Source organism: Ochotona princeps, chromosome 30 (assembly GCF_030435755.1).
Source record: "Ochotona princeps isolate mOchPri1 chromosome 30, mOchPri1.hap1, whole genome shotgun sequence".
Taxonomy (NCBI): Eukaryota; Metazoa; Chordata; class Mammalia; order Lagomorpha; family Ochotonidae; genus Ochotona; species Ochotona princeps.
This window is the reverse complement of record NC_080861.1, coordinates 18710988-18720593: the sequence shown is the minus strand read 5'-3', so window position 1 is coordinate 18720593 and position 9606 is coordinate 18710988. Positions and strand designations below refer to the sequence as shown.

Here is a 9606-nt window from a genome sequence, read left to right as displayed (position 1 = left end):
AAACACAACAAAAAAACAACTTTGAGATGAAAATATGAACAGCTTCATAATCATAACAAATCAAATACTCAAAATCTACCCACAGAGAAAGCTTTGTGCCCAGATGGCTTTGTTGGCAAGTTTCAGGAAACAAAGAAACAGCTAGGCATCACTCTTTAGTGTAACCACTGGGACACCTGAATCCTGTTCCTATGTCAGTGGGTTCAACGCCAGCTCTAACTTGCGACTCCAACTTCCTGTGGACACAGGAAGCAGATGGTGGCCTCAGTGGCTGGGTTCTTGACACCCATGTGGGAGACCTGGGTCTGGGTCCCCCCTCCAGCTCCAGCCCAGCTCCGTCTCAGCCATTGCTGGCACTTGGCGAAGGTTCCTTCTGCCTGTCGGCTTCTTTGTCTCCCTACTTCTCAAATAAATAGCATTATAAAAAAACCCAGCTATACGTTAAGTCTACTGTTCAGGACAATATAATATAATACTTCCATTCATTTAACTCTATTTAGAGTTATTTTATTTTTTTGTAGATTTAACCTTATTTTATTTCTTGGCGGCGTTACAGAGAGAGGGAGAGACCAAGAAGAGAGATCTTTCATCTGCTGGTTCACTTCCCCAGTGTTAGCAATGGGTTGGGCTGTGCCAGGTTGCAGATTTGGATCCGGAGCTTCGTCTAGGACTTCTGCAAGGATGCAAGGGCCCAAGCAGTTATCCATCTTCAACTGCTTTCCCAGGTGCGTTGCGAGGAGCTGGATTAGAAGTGGAGCAGCCAGGTTTTAAACTGGTACCTGAATGGGATGGCCTGTTGTAGGCAGGAGCTTAACACACCATGCCACAACGCCAGCCCCATTCCATTCATGTTAAAAGGCAAGCTAACCTAATCTTGATATACAAATCTTATGAGGAGAGGTTGAGTAAGTTAAAGGCCACTCTTACTCATGGGAATGCAAATTCTACAGAAAACATCCAACTAGATTCAGCAGTATATTTAAAATGCAGTATATTGTGATCAAGTTAGTTTACCCTAAGAACACAGGGTTGTCTCAATTCTAGGAAGCAAATTATATAAGTTAGCATACGGTTACTTATTAGCATATCAAAGGATGGAACCATAGGATTGTTCTAAAAAGTTTACTGAAATGCATCACACATTTATTATGCAAACTAAGAATAGACAAGAATTTCTTTAACCTAAATAGATGTCATAATTACAACAGGACTGCAGACTGCACAGACAAAAGACAAGCCTGCCAGCCAAGACCATCCTAGACTGGACGGGTCCCAGCCAACCTCTCCGCTGACTGGGTGTGTGAGCCCAGCCAATACAAGAGGAGCTGCTCATTGGATCCCAGCTTCACTCATTCACTCACGCACTAAGTAAGCTTTGTAATGGAAAAGTTTATACTTACTTGAGAGGAAATGAGAAAGGCTAATAGATGTATGCAGAGAGAGAGAGCTTCTATTCTGTGATTCACTCCCCCGTCCGATCAATGCCTGTAAACACCAGAACAAGTCCAGACGGAAGCTAGGCGTAAGGAACTCAATCCACGTGTCCCACACAGGAGGTGAGCAGCAGATAAGCTCTCACTGATGTCTACCAGAATTTGCATTGGCAGGAGGCTGATGTCAAGTTGCCCAAGACAGGTGCTGAACCCAGGCACAACCATGAGGGACATGGATGTCTTAACTAGTGTGTTAGCTGCTAAGTTAACTGTGCAGCCCACATTCGTGATTTCAAGTCCGTAAGTTTTATATTTGTTACACAGCAGAAACCAATTAGAATACTTTCCTTGTTTACTGTAATCTATAGCAGCATAGCATAGTAAGACAGACCGGGGTTCAAATCCTTATGGCTGATGAGTTGTGTTGTCTTGAAACTCATTTCACTTGCTTCATTTTTGAAATTAGTATAATTAGTTCCACACAGAGGCTTGAGTAATTAAGACAGTTTCTTTAAATGCAGTAACCAGAGTTTGGCACAATCACGAATGTCCCATGCTGGAAGGTTCTGAGAACCAGGGTGTCCCTTAAAACTAAGAATCTAAAGCAACAACAACAAAATCATTGCTGCCTTCCAGGGTCTGCATTAGCAGGAAGCTGGAGTCGGATTGCATAGCATCCTGAACGGGTTCAGGCTGAACACCCACCCCAGGTGTCATCTCCTTAAAGGTCAGTGTGTAGGAGGAACCATTTTCCTGGGAACCAAGGCTTCTGCGCTGCTTGTATGTCACTGGCTTTTGCTTGTCAGAGATGAGCATTCTTTACATCCTATCTTGACTGTTTTCATTCCTGGCTGTTTCCATGCGCACTCTTCAGCTTGCTTCTCCCTAAAGGCTTAGACAGATAGGGCCTATCCTGGCAAGACGTTCGACTGATGATAATCTAGATGTCTTTGGAGAGCTGAAGCATAGCACTCTGTAGATAGAAAACGAACCCCATCTAGTCCTTTGAACAAAGCAATTGTGCTGCCAACTGCTGTGCAATTAAATAATGATCAGTTTTGCTTGTTAGATAATTGAGCCTTTGAAATGCTTTCCTGAAATTGGGGTTTTATTTCCCCACCCCCGAAAATCAGCATTTGCTACCTTTTCTGATTTAGGGATAATTTCAGGGGGCGTGTCCTACTTTCTTGTTTCTAAAATGCTGCGAGCCAGGACAACACGATTGAGAACAAAGCTGAACAAAATCAGGGCATTGTTTTGCCTTTCTTCCCTGACACAGAAGGATCTCATGTTTTCTACCCACTCGCAGGCTAAGTGGGATGGACTAAAGACTCCTCAAACACTTGCAAGATTCTTGAAATTTCAAACTGGAGAGCTTCTTGACATGAATCAAAGACCAAAGCAAAAGCACAGCGGCAGACCGGGACCCAGCCAAGGCTGCTCTGCTCCGAGCTTGCCAACAGAACTGGGCGTGGCTGTCTTTGCTTTTGAGCCTGCTTCTTGGAGGATGTGTCCTGGCTTTTTCACGAACTCACTTGTGGGAGTTTGATCATGAAATTCATCAACTTCAGGTTAAAAAAAAATTGCAAATCTCAACTCTCACTACTGATTCTCTGCTTGGAGAGGAAGAGAGTGGTTTGTGGCTGTTAGAGTGTCCACCTCAACCTTCCTCTGCACCTGTTTGTTTTTTAATTGTTGCTATTTTCCATGATCCTCTTCTTCCTCCCTTACCAGTCTTTCCTCTCGCCTTTTCCCCCATATTATCACAGTAGTATCATCCTTTAGTTACAGTTGAACATGCTGCTATTTAAGTGTATCATGGTATTGTAGACACAGGCAAAAGTAGAAAATCTTTATATTTGACTGTTTTCACTGGGAGTCTTCCTTTTCTTGGGAAGTAGACATGCATACTTCCGGTATGCTAGTGTCCATTATACAGTTCATCTAGTGAGAATATATGCATACTTGTTTACCTACATATCTATTCATTTTGTATTTTCTATGAAGGTTTCCCTGTATCAGAGGGAACACGGTAGGTGTCCTTTTGGGATTGGCTTATATCGCTGAACACAATGGTCTCCAGTTGGGAGCGTTTTGTTATAAACGGTACGATTTCAGTCCTTTTATGGCTGGGTAGTGTTTCATAGAGCAGCTAGACCACAATTTCTATATCCATTCCTCTTCCAGTGGACATATGGGTTGTTTCCATATATTTGCTGTTGTAGATGGTGCTGCTATGAATATAAGGTTGCAGGTCACTTTCTCATATGTAGATTCCATTTCGTTTGATAAGTTCCCAGGAGTGTGACAGCCAGGTTATACGGTACATGTTCAGTTGTCTGAGCACTCTCCATACTGACTTCCGTAGTGGCTACTCCAGCGTGAGTGAGTGACCTTGGAAGTTCAAACCACCGTCACGCCTCCTCTGCATGTGGCCCAGTAGGGAACATGGTCATGGCCTGGGACTGCGTGTTATACTGCACTCAGAGCCCAGAAGAGTGAGCAAGTGAGTGAACTTGGAAGTACAAACCACCTGCACTCCTCCTCCACCATGTGGCCCAGCGAAGAACATTGTCATGGCCTGGGGTGGCATGTGGACGTGACCTTTAAACACGCACTGTGGTATGATACCAACTTCTTTCTGGGAGGAGTGAAGAAGACGAAGTGTTGGGCCCCAAGGATCCTCCTTGGCAATGCGGTCATCTGGACCACAGTTCAAGGTCTTTATGAAACAGTGATCTCCTCTGACACAGTTCTGATACTGAAGTTGCAAGCCTCACCTCCTTAAGACATGAACTCACTGAGTCACTGCCCCCTGCAAGCCGAACAAGACTCTTTCCTTACACATCAGTGACATTTTCCCAATGTCTTCTTCATCTCCATAGTTTACGCTTCTTCTCGTCCATTACCCCACATGAGTGTGACATAGACAGAGTTGTTCTATTTCTTCCCACAGCATGCTAGCAAGGTAGATGCTCCATTGTTGTGATTTGATCATGTTCATGGTTTGCAGTGGCCCCTTGATACGGTGTCATGACCAGAGGGTGCACTGTTGATCTACTGTTCTCTGCCAATAAAGTTGGGACTGGGTCAAGCTGTAGGATCAGACTCTTCACTACGTGGGAGTGTTCTCCTATTTCTCACATGACTGAGGGAGCAAGTGACCCCAACGCTTGTTTTGCGGTTCATAATACAGCTCCCCAAACAATATCTTCACTTGGAGCACAGAAGCCCATGGAGTGCCAGGCACATCTGAGCCATGCAAGGGCTAAAGGTTGGAATTGGGTGCAACATTGGGCCACAGTAGGTTAAACTAACCATTTCCCCCTGGATTCTGCTCCATGCTAAAGCACTGGGGAAAGCAGCATGGAAAATTATCCGGGTTTCTTTTTTTTTTTTTAAGATTTATTATTATTATTGGAAAGCCGGATATACAGAGAGGAGGAGAGACAGAGAGGAAGATCTTCCATCCGATGTTTTCACTCCCCAAGTGAGCCGCAGCGGGCCGGTGTGTGCCAATCCGATGCCAGGAACCAGGAACCTCTTCCAGGTCTCCCACGCGGGTGCAGGGTCCCAAAGCTTTGGGCCGTCCTCGACTGCTTTCCCAGGCCACAAGCAGGGAGCTGGATGGGAAGTGGAGCTGCCGGGATTAGAACTGGCACCCATATGGGATCCCGGGGCTTTCAAGGTGAGGACTTTAGCTGCTAGGCCACGCCGCCGGGCCCGGGTTTCTGGTTTCAAGCCGACCCAGACATGGCTGCTGCAACCAATTTGGGTGTTTCAGTAGATGGAAGATCTTCCTTTCTCTGACTCTCCCTCTCTGTAGCTCTGCCTTTTAAAGGAACAAACAGATCTTTAAAAAAAGTTGTATTATATTGAGCAGTACTTTGTCCAAAGTAGCTCCCATCACACCTCTTGTGTCCCACTGGTTTTCTGTGGCAGCCCATGTTGTCATTTGGGTCCTACTCGTCTTATCCGAAATATGTTACCCTGGTGTCAGTCACTCCTCACTGGTGTTGATTCCTGACATAGCCTCTAGAATAAGACAGATACTCCTGAAATGCTCAGTAAATATTTGCTGCATGGAGAACTGAAAATACTGATTCAGCAACAAGCCATATAGCAGGAAGAACATGGGTGCTGGCCTCAGACAAATCTGGATTCCAATCTTGCCTCTTCAGCTTGTTAGGCTGTGGTGTGTCCTGAGTGAATTTCTTCAGTTCTCCAATTCATGTTTCAACAGCAGAGGACAACCCAGGAAAATGGCACAAGTGACTCCTTCTCCCAGAGCTATAACATTACAAAAAGTCACACCTTTGTGGAAGATAGTCCAGATATGTCTGTCTGTCTGTCTTCCCATATTGGACCTCTCTGCTGGTTGGGGCAGTTGAAAATGCTCTGAGTAGGGCATCAACCCACCGAGAAGGTTGGGTTAGAGCCATCTTGAACCCAAGAAGCAATAACTTTGGAGTTGTTCTCACCATCACTAAATAGACCCATAAGTGAATGTCAGTGGCTGACTCTTCCTTCATCCCAGCCAAGACAGGACCAGCAAGTATGCTGCCACGGGAGCGGGGGTGGGAAACTGTTTTCTATAAAGGGTTTTGTGGGCCGTGAAGTCTCTGTAGCAGCTGTTCCAAGGCAGCATGGATAATATGTAAATGAAAGACCACAGCTGTATTTAAAACATACTTTATGTATAAAAACCGAGAGTGAGCTGGATTTGGCTGCAAGTTCTGTACAGCTTGGGATTTCCTTTCCTAGAGTTGTAAGCCCCTCAGCTACATACATAAACAAGAGACGGTCTGTCCACTTTCTCTCTGCTTACCTTTGGGGACAGCACGCATAGCCAAGGTGACCTTCTCTCCTCTAAAATTAAGATTAAACAGGAAAAATTTGTCAAAGATCAGCTGAGGCATCGATAAATTTATATTTAATTTGCATATAAGAAAATTTGAACTCTTCATTTATGAATTTCATTTTTTAAAAGATATATTTATAGTCATTGGAAAGTCAGATTACAGAGAGAAGGAGAGACAGAGAGTTAGTTCTTCTTACCACTGATTCACTCCCCAAGTGACCTCAACAGCCAGCGCTGAGCTGATCTGAAACGAGGCATCCAGAGCTACTTCCAGGTCTCCCACGCGGGTGCAGGGTCCCCAGGCCTTGGGCCATCCTCTAATGCTTTCCCAGGCTACACAGGGAGCTGGATGGGAAGCAGGACCGCCGGGGCCAGAATCGGCACCCATACGGGATCTTGGCTTGTGCAAGGTGAGGACTTGAGCTGCTGGGTTACTGCTGCAGGCCCTCTGTATTTCCTTTTAAGTTCCGGTGTGTCCTGGGATAGGCGTGAGCCATATATGTGCATTCTGCAGGCACATGTGTGTGTATGTAACTCTCTGAGTACCTAAGTGTTTCATCTGGAATATTAGGCCCGTGTCTTATCCCTTCTCCTTTTGTGGAAAGCACTAGCAATTCAATAGAGATTTGACGTATTGTGGCACTCTTTCTCAGAATGGATTGTTTTGCAAACGATTTTGTGTCTCTTCCTCTAACACAGCCACAAGGATCCACCTCTTGCCCTCACGGTCTTGAGGACCATGTTCACGGGCATCAGGAGAGATCAGATGGCACGTCATCACTCACTGGAAATAGCTTTAAGAAAGAGATTTATTTATTTACTTAAAAGAGATTCAGAGAGAAAGGAAAAGAGAGACATCTTTTTTGGGGGTTCATTCCCTGAATGGTCACGGGATGATCTGCTTCCTAATGACCATTCTTCTACTCCTCTTCCCCTTTTTTTGCCTTCCCTTTGATCTACAGCCAATGCACCAAGGATGGAGACCACTCCCCAGGTGGCCAAAGCAGCAGCTGGCCAGTGGTCTAAGCTGGCTGGATCAGCAAACTCAGCCCATGGGAACTCTTCCTCCTGGATTCTGAGAGAGAGCATTGCAGGTGACCCCGAGAGTAACTTCATGAGACGGTGGTGGCCACCATGCTTCTGTGAGTCTCAGACATTTCTTCAGATGCTTGCACCTGAGCTTCCTGCCACTTACTCAGACCTGCTTGGTGGTTTCAATGTTTGCGATAAAAACAGAAGGATACTTCAACAAGCCCATATAAACTGTGTGTTGTGAAAAAAATATGCACACATTTCAGTTTTTTTTTTGACACCAAAACCACTTATCCCTTAATTCCGTTTTCCTTGAAGTACCCATATAGCCCCGACACCTTGGCTACACCAACGTGACCATGGTTCCGTTCTCTTCAGCAATGCCAAAGGAGCTGCTAGTTAAGTGGCTCCCTATAAGCAAAGTGCTCCTATTCTGCCTACTCTTTGGCACTGAATACAGCAATGATTTAGTCTGCGGATCCAATGCTTCTTTTAATATGAAAATTAAGTGGGTTTTTTTTTGTGTGATTAGTGATACAAGTTTTCTGATGCAAGCCTAATAACAAGAAATTCCCAGGCCACTGGTGAGTATACAAGGCTTTGTTTGCTTAAAAGGAAGCCCAAAAATGACAGTTGAAGGGTAGCCTGGCGATGTCCCATTTTAGGGGTCCCAGGCTGCTTCTGTTTTCCTGTTTCACACTGCTTAAAGCTTGGCTCCCACCTTCAAGATTACCGCACAACTTGTCCAGGCTGTCGGATTGGGCAGGCACTGTGGCATAGTGGATCAAACCACCTTGAATGCTGGCATTCCATATGGATGCTGCTTTGAGTCCTGGCAGCTCCACTTTAGATCCTGGGAGAGCGGGGAAGGATCGCCTACATGCTTAGACTGGTGTATCTATGTTGGAAACCTAGACAAAGCTTCAATCTAGCCATAGAGTGGACCAGCCAATGGACCAGTGCATGCTCTCTCTTTTTCTCTGTCCCTGTCTCTCTCTCTGTAACTCTCTCAAATAAAATAAATACTTTCCAAGAAAAGGAAGCCTGCTCCATCATCAGTCATCACAATAGCTACTCTTTACTGCAATAACCCCCGTGAACAAGCCAGCCCAAATGGGAGTGCATTTGTCTCACTCCCAGGTCTGATAATCCATTGTGTAAATGCTTGTGCAAGGAAGACAATACAAGCCATGTGATTGCTCGTTCATGAAAGGAGAAATATACTACTCAAACTGCAGTAACAACGCTATGTCCCCTCCTTGCTTTGTCTTGTCTGTTCCATTCACCACCCAACCTGTTTGTTTCATTACAGATCTGCCCACTTCATATCAGGTTCTAGATGCTGGGACACGCTCCCAGAGACCACCACAGGCTGCCCCACCCCAAGCCCTGTCCTACACACGGATGAGCCAGACCTGAGTGGGGACAAGTCTCTCAGTGTGTACCGGCCCCTTGCCTTCCAATAATTCTCAACTGTCCCTTCACTTCTACCCACACATCCTACTAGCATTCTCACCCGTCCCCCCGCCACACCCCCCCCAGGATGCAAGGACCCGGGGTAGGTAGATCTAGCTGCGGATGTCTTAGAACCCAGCCAGGGCTACAAAGATCCACAACACAATCTAATACAACACTTCTTGATGAGGGCTTTGGGTTTGGAATAACTGCATGGGGCTGTTGCAGCGATTTTGCGACTCTGAGACAACCTGTTAGAGAAGAAAAAGCAGTCATGTTGTTGCTGTCTATGCGGGAATATGGCAAGATGTTCAGTCCTTGAGGTCATCTCTAAGCAGCGCCAGCTTCTAGGTTCCCTTTGTGAAACAGAAAGGCCCCGACCCGCAGGGACGGCTTGGGTGTTGTACTGTGGGTTAAGCCATGTCACAATGCACCAGCATTACTTTGAGGCCATCAGCATCCTGTCCATGGCTGTGATGGGGGCGGGAATAACCTTCTAGGGCGGTCCTCATTTCTCCCGGTGGGGGACAGTTCAGAGGGTCTTGGTCCAGGACACCCACTGTGACTGATTGCGGGAGGGGCCACGAGGATTCCCTTGCAGGGTGGGGGAATGAATGATGTCTGGCCCCTAGGAGCAGCAGGTGACCACTTAGGAGCAAGGGAGTATCCTGGGGAGGCAGATCATGCGCCGCAGGAATGGTGAGGCTGGCTGGGGGTTCTGGGCTGTCCCACGAAGACTGCGCGGGCGATGCACGCGTTAGGGCGCGGCAGATGAAGCTCCCAGGCGCACAACCCAGCAAGCGCGAGAGGGAGGAGCGCGGCGAG

General features: G+C 46.4%; 1 long non-coding RNA gene across 1 annotated transcript; it reads left to right on the top strand.

Annotated features, from left to right (window-relative positions):
* Window positions 1-1293: 1293 nt before the first annotated feature.
* Window positions 1294-8271, top strand: LOC131478346 (uncharacterized). Its single transcript, XR_009244418.1, has 3 exons — window positions 1294-1368; window positions 7859-7910; window positions 8036-8271. It is a non-coding gene; the product is annotated as an uncharacterized LOC131478346 (long non-coding RNA).
* The last annotated feature ends 1335 nt before the right edge of the window (window positions 8272-9606 follow it).